Raw genomic sequence first — 14,220 nt, forward strand, 5'->3', positions numbered from 1 at the left:
AGCAAGAACTGAGTTGCATAAACACATCCTCTTTCTCGAAACCTTGTCTTTATCTGCACGGCTTTTGCATGTGCCTGACTGAAGCTGATAAATCACACGTGAAGAGAATGGCATGTTAGAATTCAACTAAAGCAAGACTGAAAGCATAGACAATAAATCCTGCAAAGACAATATAAATATACTTGTATATGATAACTACAGCAATATTAGTAATATAATAATAATAACAATTGTATTAATAACATTATTATGAAAAATATTAATAGTTGTTCTTGTTGTTGTTATTATTATTATTATTATTATTATTATTATTATTATTATTATTATTATAAACATATAGCTAATATACATGGGGCTTTTAAATTCTTTTAAATTTACTTCTCAAGTGCTGTTTAATTTTAATTTGTAAAAATTTCTTAAATATAATAGTTACCATGACTAATTTAAAATACGAATTTCTAATAAAATATTCTTAAGGTTGTTAAAAATGTTGACTTTTGCATATTATAAATATTACATTTATAATATTGTTATTATTGTTGTCATTATTGTTTATTTATTTATTTATTATTATTATTATTATTATTATTATTATTATTACTGTTATTATTATAATTGTTTGTATTATTATTACTATTACTATTATTATTATTATTATTATTATTATTATTATTAATGTTATTATCATTATATATATATATATATATATATATATATATATATATATATATATATATATATATATATATATATATATATATATATATATATATATTTTTTTTTTTTTTTACAGAAAAACAAAAAGAAATAGAACTGTCTCCATTTGGGAAAAATAATTAAAATTTCACAAGAATTAAACAATTCTTCTTCTTCTTCTTCTTCTTCTTCTTCTTCTTCTTCTTCATATTATTAATATTATTATTATTATTATTATTATTATTATTATTATTATTATTATTATTTTCCTAAACTATATAGTTTTTTATTATCTATTTTTATTAAAAGTAGTAATATCCATCTGAGGCTGTGAGTATTTTTAGACATATTTTAATGTCTTTAAATGTTTACTATGATACTGTCTGGCTTACTGTACTTTGTCACAAAGTAAACTTTATTAATATTCCCATAAGAACATCTGACTGTATCGGCTGTCTAGCCCGAGGCTTTGTGAGATCACTAACTTGCAAATATGAAAACCCATCTCACGTTTCTGACAGAAATCTGACCAAATATTTTCCCACCAGAAGTCAACAAACGTAATCAAAGCCCAATGGTGAAAACAGAGCTCTAAATGGCCCATAAATGAACTAACCACAACAAATAACTGTTTACGTCTTACCAAAAGCTCCTGTCTTCACTTTAGCAAGATCTAAAAACCTGTCATCACTATATTTTGACATTAAACTACAGTCAGCGAAGCCAATTAAGATGACTGCATTAACTTGCTAGTGAAAAAGGAAGCAATGCACACGAAAAGTCTCCAAATGTGTCTCTTCTCGTGAGAATGTAATGACTGAGCTCATGAGAAAGACCTTTGCAAGTGATCCAATCTTACTAAACTGTGTCTAGAAATCCACAGACAGACAGCAATGCGTAAACCCAAACAAAAGCGCAGAGAAATTAATGACCGACTGTATAAACAAACTGTAAATTCCTTCCTAAAGCCAAGTGCCCTCTCTTTTCTGAAGAGGAATCGCATAACATGCTTCAAAATGCTGCAGAGGTGAATAGGAGGAGATGGAGAGCTGTTCTTACTCAGCTGTTTCCACACATAACATCAACATGTCAGATGTGCTGAGAAATGCTGGCAGCAAGTTCAGAATCATCAACTCAAACACAGGCCCTGCGCCCACACGACACAAATAATACAACGTTTTATCATCAGTGACATCACAAAAATGATACATTTTGTTCTTCACTTGTGAACACATCAGATATGCTCATGTCCTGAAAAACTGTAAGAGTTAATTTGCAAAAACAAATAACTTGATTTTTGTTTTACAAAAAAATGTATATCTTATTTGAGGTGTATTTATATATTGAATATTATGTATAACAAACAACTGTGTGTCCGATTCCCCTAAGTCATTACATCTAGAAAGATTAAAACCGTAGAGGTATAAACTGTGCCCCTATTATGGGTTTTAAAAATGTGTGTAACACAGCTCTAAGTGAAGTGAAATATCGCCACTGTAATGAATCTTTAGCCGTGTGGGCGTTATCTTGATACAAAACTTAAGCCCCACCCATTGTTGCAAGCAGAGACCCAGGGAAAATCAAAAACCCAGCCCACAAATAATGTAGCAAGAATAAAAAGGAAAACAAACACTGTAGCAGATCTTGGTTGAATCAAATCACGTAGACTGTTTGAGGGAAAGTTAGTGTTATTTTCCCTACTCAAAGATGATTCTGTGAAGAGTCAATTGTTGAAGTTTTTTTAGTTTTTGCAAAAATACCTCAGCATTAAAGCTCCATCCTTGTGCTGTGTTCCTGTCATTTTTCTGAGGGGTGCTACAGCAATCTACATGCTTACAACGGGGGATTCATCTGCCGTTTGTTAAAGGAAGAATCAGAAAAGACTAATGATGTACGGGACTTGGTCAGAGCTTGACAGGAACTTTACACAGTTCATGGATCAGTTTCTTCCTCCATTTCACAAGTGTAAGTAACTTAGGTGCGATTAAAATGGTTGCCTCCTTGTTTTCTCTAGCTTGCAAATTATGGATTTAATTGTGTTTTGTTACTTGTAACCAATTGTACTGTATCTGGGTATCTATTTATATTTTCATATTGCATCTAAAACCACAGTAAAAACGTAACGCATGATGCTTTGTTTATGGATTTAAATGGGTTTGTGAGCTTGTGATCCTCTGCCATTTGTCGTTGCTATGGCCACAGTCAGCTGTTCCTACACACGAGCGGCGGTCAGTTTCAAAATAGTCTGGCTTTTGCCACTGTGTGGATTAATACTGAATGTGTGTCACTGTTAATAGTTATGGTTAAGAATAGAGCAATATGCTGGTGTTAAACTCCATTGCTTAAATGCACTCCTGCATTGGGCTCACACATACACTCTACACTCTGACTACTTCAAAACTGTTGATAAGCTGTGGTGGGCGTTTCTCTCTCACGCTGAACGCAGTCGACCAATCGCAACAGACTGGTTCATCGGACCAATCAGCACAGTTTAGCCTCACACTAAGGTGGTGTTCCGGAACAAATGAATTGCTGAACGAATCATATGGGAGTCATTGAGATAATTTGGTAAAAATAAATACATATTAATGTTTTTGACCTTGCATGCATGTCAGACTGTTGTTGGATACCCCCAAAACCAAAATGTGACAAAATGTGATATTAGGAGCTCTTTAAATATACTATATTTAATTTATTTATTGATTAGATTTTTTTATTAAAATACTATAAAAAAAAAAGAAATACACAATTTATGAAAATTTATAAAATCTGAGTGATCTGTTTTTACAAATAAACTGTGACCCTATCCAAAAAACCATGTTGCACATAATTCAAAGTATGTATGTTTTTGGTAATAGTAAAAAAAGTCATTGCATGGGTAATTTTTTAAATGGATATTAAGTAAATATATATATATATTGCAGGGGTGTGTATTTTATTTTATTTTACCGTGCTTAAAAATATATTTTTTATTAATGTGAACAGATGTAACAAATCCTCAATCTTTATGCATAAAATTGGGATGTTTGATTAATTTTTCGATAAAAGGAGATTATTGTCAAAATCAATAATTTTGACCCATACAATGTTTCACTGTTGATTAAAAATTAAATTAAATTAAATTAAATTAAATTAAATTAAATTAAATTAAATTAAATTAAATTAAATTAAATTAAATTAAATTTAAAGGCGACAGGTGATGCAGTGATTAGCATCGCCACCTCACAGCAAAAAGGTCGGTGGTTTGAGTCCCGGTTGAGTCAGTTGGCATTTTTGTGTGGAGTTTGCATGTTCACCCTATTTATGTGTGAATGAGTGTGTATAAATGTTTCCCAGTACTGGGTTGCAGCTGAAAGGGCATCATCCACTGTGTAAAACATATGCTGGCAGTTCATTACGCTGTGGTGACCCCTCTTGAATAAAAGGAAATTTAAAGTGAAAATTAAATTAAATTAAATTAAATTAAATTAAATTAAATTAAATTAAATTAAATTAAATTTAATTTAATTTAATTTAATTTAATTTAATTTAATTTAATTTAATTTAATTAAACAAATGTTTATGAATTAATTATTCTTTTACCATTTAACTTTAGAGTTTTGAGGTACATTTGAGGTATGTAAATGAACATGTAAATACCACTGAGCTCTGTATTATTAACTTTTAGTGAAGTACAAATAGTCAAGTATTTTGTTCAATGAGTAACTCAAACATTGTTGACCTACTTGAAGGGAAAAATAATATCAAGCGTTTTAATAAAAAAGAACAGCACATAACCAAATACTACAATGCATGATCCACTCCAAAAATAATTAGATACGTAAACTTTATCTTTAGTTTCTGGTTTCGCCTTATTATAAGAGATATCTCCTCAAAACCATGAAAGTGCTCCTCATGTTGCGTTTCAGTGGGCGTCTTTGAAATTCATCAGTGCTTCCATACAGAAGGTTCCTGCAGCAATTCTGCAAACAAATGAATAGCAGGCTCCCTCCCACATACAGCAGATCTGTTATACAATCCAAACTACAGAGGTAAAATCTCAAGAGGGACATGATTCGCCTCTGTCAAGGAGACGCGGTTCACAATGATATTCTCACTGAAGTGAACAGGCTCAGGCCTTGAAACTGATCAATACGCTCTACTACAATATAAATATAACACAGCAGAACACAATACACTAAACTGACTTCAAAATGACTTTATTTACAAAGGCTAAAGGCTGTTTTGATGCTCTGGCTGTTTGACATTTACCATAGACATGCCGTAGTCAAGGAAACTGGCTTTGTAATGAAACTTTATTTGTCCTTTCATCTTTTGCTTGTTATTTTGGAGACCGAGTTATGGAAGCTTGTTTCTGTCTTAGAATACAAAAGTGAATTGTGATCTTCTATCAATTTTTTTGTGATCCATTTTTTTATTATTGTAATTTACAATATTAAATTACATTGTAAACCATGTTTACATAGAACACAGCATTTTCAAATTGAAATAATTGTAACATACGAAATCTGACAACGCAGGTGGGGATGCAATTGCAGAGTTTTTATTAAGTGTTTCGTTTTTATAAAATGCTGTAGAAAAATAAGATAATAATAGTATAAGCAACATAAATGTTTTGCTAATAAATAAATGTAAAAATAAGCACTTTCTCCAGACAGTTGTGGGCCCTCAAAAAAGTTTCAAAGGAGGTGGGCCCCGAAGTGAAAAAGGTTGAGAATCCCTACTTTAAGTGAACATGAGAATGATGCAGACTGGACATTTGACAAGAACAGTGATGGAGACAGTTCAGGTAGGTTAGTTCACAGGCAGATAAGAGAGGCGTAGTATTCACCTTATTCTTCACGTACAAGCATGCACAGCCATTTGAATCTTTTTGGCCCGAGATTTCCTGTCTCATTTACTTCCATTCATTTTTAGACGTTAAAATCAGCTTGTTACGGTGCTTAATGTTGCAAACTGATATTTTCTTATTATATGATTCTGCATAGTTTGTATTATCATGCAAACACTTGTTTGCAGAAGGATTGCATGTTTATTATTCCTATTCATTTCTCCCACAGGGAGTTGAATCTGTTCTAAAACAAGCACAAAAGCAAGCGCGCTTCCGCATTGAAGAATATGGTCACTAGTATGTAGTATAATATATAAACATTGTTAGATAGTAGTTACATTATTCAGATGCATCTATATATATATATTACACATGTTATTTATTTTATTAAAATATTTACTGAAGGAAATATGTATACTCACTGTATGCTGTATACATAATGCAATATTATGTTTATCTTTAATAATATTCAGCAAAAAGAATGAAATAATTGAAAGCTGTTGGAATATCAGTTGTTGGAAAGTATGCATGTGTCATTTAGGTTCTGTGTTAAAGCTTATAATACTGCAACACCAATAAAATCAAAACAAACATAAAATTATAATAAGTAAAGTTTTAAATAAGAATTTTTTTTTTTTAAGTTGGATGCACTGTTGGACGTTGTTGCTATACAGTATGGAAACATATCATAAAGTACCTTAAAAAAATTCCCAATTATTATTATTATTATTATTATTTACAGCACTTTAAGTTAAGACATTCTAAGAAAAGAAAAACAATAAATTTTTTTTTTGCTAATAGATCTATCATAATGCGTGCAGTAGAGGGTGTCACTGACAGTAATATACACAGTCATAAACACAAATGTTTACCACTAAACAATAGCAAAAATAAGATGGAATAATGTCATTCAAGACCAACCCACAGTCAAATCTAACCTTAAAATCTGATTATCCAAATCCTATTGATGCATATTGAATGCTAGTTATGGGCATTCAAAAGACCATGACCTCTCCAACCAATTGAAACACAGCTGGTCTAAAAATAGAAAAAGACACTGAAAAAATCCCACCCCAATTTAAAAGACGTGCCCCCTCCCCAACTCTCCTTCTCATCTTCCGCAAACAATTTTCTACAAGGGCGCAAAAAAAGACAGTGCACCATCTGTTTTATCCCTATTCAAACGCAGTTTCTCAAACGGTGGAGTGATCAGTGTTATGTTAGAGCAAACATAGCAATTAAGCTAATTAAGTTCCTGCAGATTCCCTTTGATTTATGGCAGTTGGAGGAAGACGATTTGAGGAAACATTGATTCTCTCCCTCCGCTGCGCTGCGATGATGATGGGCCTTTAACAGCAGCGGGAGTAAATGGCTCCTCCGGCGTCTGTCACTAACCCAGGCCAGCGTGGGATGAACAGTCATGATGACAGGGCCAGAGAACTGGTGTCAACATGCTGACCCCAGCTGTCAATCACCCAATGATGCCCGAACACTGTAGTGCTGCAACAAGAGGCCACAGCAAAAAAGAGGGGCATGAGGTAATGACGAAGGTGGGGAAAGGACACAGAAAATAGAAAATAGTCTTCTGACTAGTGGCAACAAGTCTAGTCTTTATAGCAACTTGTACTATTGGGCTGTTGAATGCTTGACTCTGATTGGTAGATGAATCCTGCTTAAAAATTTACTTTAATAAACCACCCTAAGCTGGTTGGCTGGTTTTAGCTGGTCGACCAGCCTTGTTTTAGAGAGGTTATGGCCATTTCCAGGCTTTCATATATTGTGTCTCATGTAAGAAATGCAAGGCACACCGCTTATCCCATCTATTTCAACGCACTCTTGTGTTTGCGCTCCAATGGTGTCAAACCCTTGCTGTAGCTCTGATACAATATTTATTTATGGAAAAACTTAAACTTGGTTGGTTCTTGTCATTTGTTTCCCAGTGCACTCATTCTGAAAAGGTTCAGTTCTTGGAAAAAGCAATGCTGCATCATAATTCGCATATACTACACCCTAAAAGTATGTACTTTTTTTGTGAAGGAAAAAATATACTTTTGAGTGTGTTACAGAAGAGTATGCAAGCTTTGGGACATACTACTTCCTTGTTAACTTATCGTCATGTGGCTAAGTTAAGTTTGGCTGTTTGACAGGAAATAGTAAACCATCCTGGAACCTTTGGCATACTTTTTTTTTTAACATACTACGATGTGGAACATACAAATTCTATTTTCAAATACTATTTAGGACGGATAGTATGCGAATTGGAATGCAGCACAAGTGTGCTTTCTATCTGTGTGCACTCGCCACGTCTCCATTTGAAGTAACAAATTTTAGCATGCTAAAGATGCATTATGTAAATCTCCCCTTACAGTTCCATATTACTACACCAAACTATTTCAATTATTTGCAATTACAAAGCCAACAACAAACAAAAATATAATCAAAACAAAACAAAATACACTGGATGAGATGCTTAAAAGAAAATCTGAAACACAGGAGAAGTTTGGAGACAAAACTGACAGATATGTTAAAATACAACATCTGGATGATGTCTGTAAGTGTGGAAACATAGTATAAGTAAGATAAGCTAATTGACTGTAGTCCTATGAATTATTAGAAAATAATACACACTAGCTGTAACAGCGCCCCTGTAATGTGAAGGGACGCTGGACAAAGCAGTGCCAACCCAAATACGGGTTTATTAGGAGAATGGTCAGGCAAACAACGGTCAACACCGGGGCAAACAGATGTATACATGAAATCCAGTCATGGTCAGTTAACAGGCGGATGGTCAAGAGGCAGGCAGCAGACAGGAGTATGCAATAAAAAGGCAAGTGTCTAACACAGCAAGACACGGCAAGGCAAGTAAAATGTGTCATAATGTCATAAACAGTAAAAAAAGACTCAGCATATGTGTGTGTGTCTGCTGTATTTAAAGTCCATTTAATCAATCCATGACAATCATTCGGCTCTGTATGTGTGTAATCAATGGAACCTGGAACAAGTGCGGGTTAGCAGTGCATGACAGTATATGTAGTTCTTTACATATGTAGTGGTGTGTGTGTGTGTGTGTGGTTCTCTGACGATCTGCATGTACAGTATATCAGCAAGGATTAGATTTCTGGTGATTGTGACAACCCCTGTGTGCATTATGTTTTATAGAATTCAATGACTCGTTGCCAATTTTTCCTCACTTATAGAATGGGTTTACACTTGTAGTTTGTGTAATAATTCTGGTCACATATAGCATTCATGTTGTGATTTTTTAGGAATAAGCTCTATGATATGAGCAAAACTGTAAGCATTACATCCCGTTCATGGTCATCGTAAGATATCATATCATGTTTTTGGTTAGTCTATATGTATTTGGACCATGTGCCATTCATATTTCAGTTGAACTGCACCAGACTTTGATTGGTTGAAAGTGAACCAGCACCAACGACAGTCTATTTTGACCAGCTCTATAATGAGCATCTGGATGTACTTTCTCAACTCTATTAAAGTTAGAATGCTGGCAGTGTGTTGTGTAAAAATGGATATAAATATGTCTGAAAACCTGCCATCTTTTTTGCTATTTTGACATAGATCAAGTGATTTAAGCCAACAATAGAGCGCAACAGTTGGGTTCCAGAAGAAAAACACATATTTTCTACATGTATTTTCTATTTCTACATATAGAAATAGATTTTTTTAAATAGATAAATAAATAAAAAAGAAAGATCTGTTGTGAGTTGAACTTGTTAATCTATTTCATACACTTGTCTTTTACCAATCAGTTTGCATTAGTTTAATTTTTATAGCAAAATCTATGCATAAACTACATTACCCATGATATAACACAGTCAGTCACAGAGAAAGCACAACAAAATATTTAGCACTGCCCACTTCAAGAAGCATTATCTATAATCATATGAATGACAAAGTAAAATAACAGGTTTTCACATTGCTTTGTGGGATATCAGTTGTTTTGTCATGGAATTGTTAAGAACACAGTTTATACCTCTAAAGTTTTCATCTTACTAGATTGAGGGAATGATCGAGAGTGATCCGTGCTCGATTATTTGTTATTCATAGCGTTTAATATATAAATACCCCGCACCAATCCAGCATACTAACACCCAGACCTATGTCACCATCGTAACATCTAGATAAGGGCACATTTGCAACCTAAAGTTCTATGCAGCTTATAAGACTATGCCCTCTATATAATCATTTGAGATTCATGTATCCAATCTCTCTATGCAATCGTGTGTGTGTTTATTAGTCTGTTACTGGCGTATTACACTCAAAGAAATTATGTTTGCAATATGTTCACAGTTAGTGTTTTATATTCAATCCAATTATGTTTGTAAAAACTAAAAAGTTAACAATTTCTTTATGTCTTTCCACCACAAATCTATTGTCTGAAAACCCAGCCATTTTTTACAGTGCAATCTGCATATTACACTGTAAAAAATGCTGCATATTATGCAGCATCTAAAAATAGTCCTCAGCTATAGTAACTACATGTAGATAACACCATCACTACATAATATCATTGCGTATACTGCAGCCATGGTACAGCAACAAAATTCCTTGATCATTATGCTGGATTGAGAGTACAGTTGATATTGATTTTTAAAAAAAAAACATTTTCCATCTGCCTTGTAACTACAGAAGAACAGTCAACTTTATCAAATGAAATGAGAAGTAAGTTAAAATTGACTGAAAGCTAATTCTACTCATTTGAAAAGAGTTTTGAACTCAGTGTTGAAAGTAATGAGTTAATTAAATGCCTCATTACTTCAACTTTAGTAAGTTCACAGTACTCATATAGATTAGTTTTTAACTAATATGGTTTATGGCAATCGGTTTCCTCAAACTGTTTGAGTTGCCTTAACTTACTGAGTTTTACAGTACCCAGATGGTTTGAGTTCTCTTCATTTACTGGGTTTTACTGTGCTCAAATTGCTTCATTTACTCAAATAGATTAAGTTCACAGTACTCATTGGGGTTAGTTTTTAAACTTTTGGTTGAGTGGTTTGTTGAAATCAGTTTCCTCGAACGATTTGAGTTACCGTAATGTTTTTGGGTTTTAAAGTGCAGTAATGTTTTTTTTTAATTTCTGGAGCAATTCAATGATTATGCTAAGCTAATCAAACCTATGCTAAAATGCTCCCACCAGCTCTGGAAATTAGTTGAATGGATTAAATAATGATTAAACTCAATTGTTTAAATCTAGGTAACTTAACCTAGACCCCAAAAAAGTGGTGTTGCTTTGATTTATCCCTGGTGTTTTGTTTTGAATAAGTTTACCTGTTCATATATGTACAATAACAGCTTTGTCTACATTATATAAGGCATTATAGAAATAAAGATGACTTGATTGTTTTGTTTTTTCTCAATATACTTCTGTCGTATTCATATACTTCAAATCAAAGTCTTTAATGTTGTGATGTCATCGTACAGCAGCTGACTGCTTTAGTTCAAGGCTAATAACGCTCAAATAAATAATGTTTGCCACTTTTATTCTGTTGTTTTTTCATTCAGTGCACAGGTGCAGGGTAGTCTGTGGATATGCAGTAAGAATAAAACGAAAAATAATTTATATTGTTAACAGACATTTTACAGAATCCTTCAAATGCCTGAGTTGCTGTGCTTTGGAAGCAATGATGCCCGTAACTTTGGGTCAAATTGAATTACTGCTGGAATAAACTCAATTTTTGTGCTTTCACAGCACAGCCGCTCGGTGCATGTTTTCCTGAGGCTGTCCCTTCTTCTAATCATTTTTCCAATATTGAAGCACATCTTTGCTGTTTTTCAGCTGCATACGCAGCTGGGAATCAAAAACAGCCCATCTGCAGATTAGAGAAGAAACACAGAGCTCATCTGTAAGCAAAGGAAAGTACTGGTCAAGCCACTTTTATTTCTATAGCAGAAATTGTGTCAAAGCAGCTTTACAAATAAAGCAGGCAATAATGAAAAATCTGTGGGCACATTGATATTATGATGCACAACGAAATTGTGAAAACTCACAAAAATCATCTTATTAAAACAAACTTTACATTTTAATCAGAGATGGCCAAAGTTGAATGAAATTAACATTATATTTAAAAATTGTAAATATAAAATATTAAAAAAATATTAATTAAATTTTATTAAATTAAAAAAATTTAAAATTTAAAATATTAATTAAATAATAAAATTAAGTAATTTTAAATCCCAAAAACTTTAAATATAAGTCTAATTTTATTCTTGGAAAAGATTTGCTGTTATTGTTTTTATTATTATTATTATTATTATTATAATTAAGTATTAAAGGTATTTAATATTATTGTTTTATACAAATTAACACTAATACAAATACAAGTAAATTTGTATTTGGTCCATGGTAACCTTTGATTTGGCCTGCCATCCCCTCTGAAAAGAGATGAAAAAGATGGGGAGATGGTTGAGCCGATCGCTTTTGACAGTGATCGTCATTTTGAATTTAACTTAACCTTTTACTTTGTTTTATTACTGAGCTACAGAAAAACACAAGAAATTAAATGATTTAATTAAATCCTGTAAATAAATCAGACTTTTAAAATGTAAATACTGTCACTGGACAGATGAATAAGCATCTGTGAGCAAATCAAAGTAAGTTTCACTAGTGTATTCAGCATTGAACTTGTGTTATAATTAGGGTTGTTTCTGTTTTACTGCAATAAGTTCATTATGAAATGTTAAAAATGATACTGCTTCAGTCAATATGATAGAAATCAATGTTTTCTAGTTATTTTTAAATATCACTGAATAAATTAGAAAATTACCCATGGCAAATTTAATATAGGGTTTGATATATATTCGGCCCACAGCTCTCAATCAAGTTTGCTTTTTGGCCTTTCATAAGAAAAAGTTTGGGCATCCCTGATTTAAACCAATAAACCAGCAATGCAAGTGAACTGCGTTTATGAGATTATGTTAATAAATCAGTTCTCCCGTTAGTGATTTCAAAGTGTATTTCATATGTAATGTCAGTTGTCATGTTCAATAGATCATCAAAAACCAAAGAAAATATTGCTATCTGGAAACTGACAGCTCATATATTGTCCTCTCAAGATGTCATTTTTGAACAGTGCACCTCTACATTTGCTGCACGAGATGAGAACACATTTGTATAATTCTTTGGGTCAAGAAAGCATCTGAATTTGTGTTTGATTAACAGCAAATCATAAGTCTTGATGTGCTAAATCCACAGTATGGAGGTGTTCCTGTCACATTTCACGTAAGAAGACTTAAATACACTGAAAACGCAATTTAATGTGTTTATATGTGAGGAAAATCATTATTACCTTATTAGAACTATTTTTCCTCAAGTCAGTTCAATGAAGATTCAATTCAGTTCAATACAAGTGACTTCAGTAATAAGTGTGTATCTTTTTTGAATTGTAGACAATATTATGACTAAGCTGTTTAAATAAGTTGCTTTTGGAAGATTAATTTCATGTTCCTGTTTTACATGTTATAATATATAAAGTGGGCGGCGCAGTAGCACAGTGAATAGCGCTGTCGCCTCAAAGCAAGAAGCTCGCTGTATGCCTGATGTGTTCAGATTGAAAAGTTTAGACAGGTAAGAGAGAGCGAATCCATTAAGAGATTTAAAAATCATTTGAAATCTACTCTAAAACATACAGGCAACTAATTTATAGCCATAAATAACTAGAAATCTGGCAGCAGCCAACAATTTGAAACTTTGTAATAGAAGACTGGGAAATTCCAGCATACGGGCAAGATAATAAGTCAAGATAATAAGATAATGAGTAAAAAATTCACTGTAAAAAAGAAAAATCCTGCTGACTATTATTTTTTTATTGAATCAAATTACCTTTTTTCTCATCTCAACTTACATCAGTCAAACTGAGTAAGAGTATTAAGCAAAACTTTGTATAACTAAAAAACTTTAGTTAAAATTTGTTAAAGTAGCATAAAAATGTCTTAAATGTTAAAATTGGAAAAATGCTGTCCATGTAAATGTGCTGACTGTGTGTGAACCAGGTTGCTAAGGCATATTCAGATCTACAGGATGCTGGTTTTGTTCTGCTTAGTTCATTTATGATTCAGTTCAGTTCAGTTCAAAATGAGTGTCACTGTTGATGGATCTTAATCATTGAAAGGGCAGATCTACAACCCCAACAAAGCAGGCCAAATGCAGTGTCGGCGAACCAACTGACGGAAATGGAGAACAATCTTTGGGAGAAACCAAGCTCAGTCTTGGGGACCAGCTCTTTTCTGGCCGAACAAATGAAAAGGCAGAACTGCAGTCCAGTAAGATGACCACTTGATTCTACTATTGCTGTACCATAATATAAAGGTTCTACACATGGACATATTGTGCTCTGCTCTGTAGGAGAAAATGGCTCTTGTCTCTGAAGGACACTCCTGGACAGATGAATGGGTGGGTGGACGACCCATCAGCCTGGCCACAGCTGTGCCCTCTGAGACACCAGCCTGAACACACATACACACACAAACACACATCCCGCTCAGCATGAACACACAGATGTGGGTCAGCGGACATCTGTTTCCACACTGCTGCCCATATTCATTTTAATAACCACTCCCATAATCACACGGATTATTTGAATATTAGTGAGCACACTCAAAGTTGCGGCCCAGAGTCTGGCTCTGGTTAAAGTATAATGCAGAGCACCATATGGTCAGAAAGGTCAGGCTTT

The 14,220-nt window shown here is 33.3% G+C and overlaps 1 protein-coding gene across 11 annotated transcripts in view; it reads right to left on the reverse strand.

Moving 5' to 3' along the window:
• The window catches only part of LOC147833132 (uncharacterized), a 230,364-nt gene that overhangs the window by 154,618 nt on the left and 61,526 nt on the right, over positions 1-14,220 (reverse strand). The window lies entirely within an intron of this gene.

Source organism: Danio rerio, chromosome 17, assembly GCF_052040795.2.
Source record: "Danio rerio strain M-AB ecotype USA chromosome 17, GRCz13ab, whole genome shotgun sequence".
Lineage (NCBI taxonomy): Eukaryota > Metazoa > Chordata > Actinopteri > Cypriniformes > Danionidae > Danio > Danio rerio.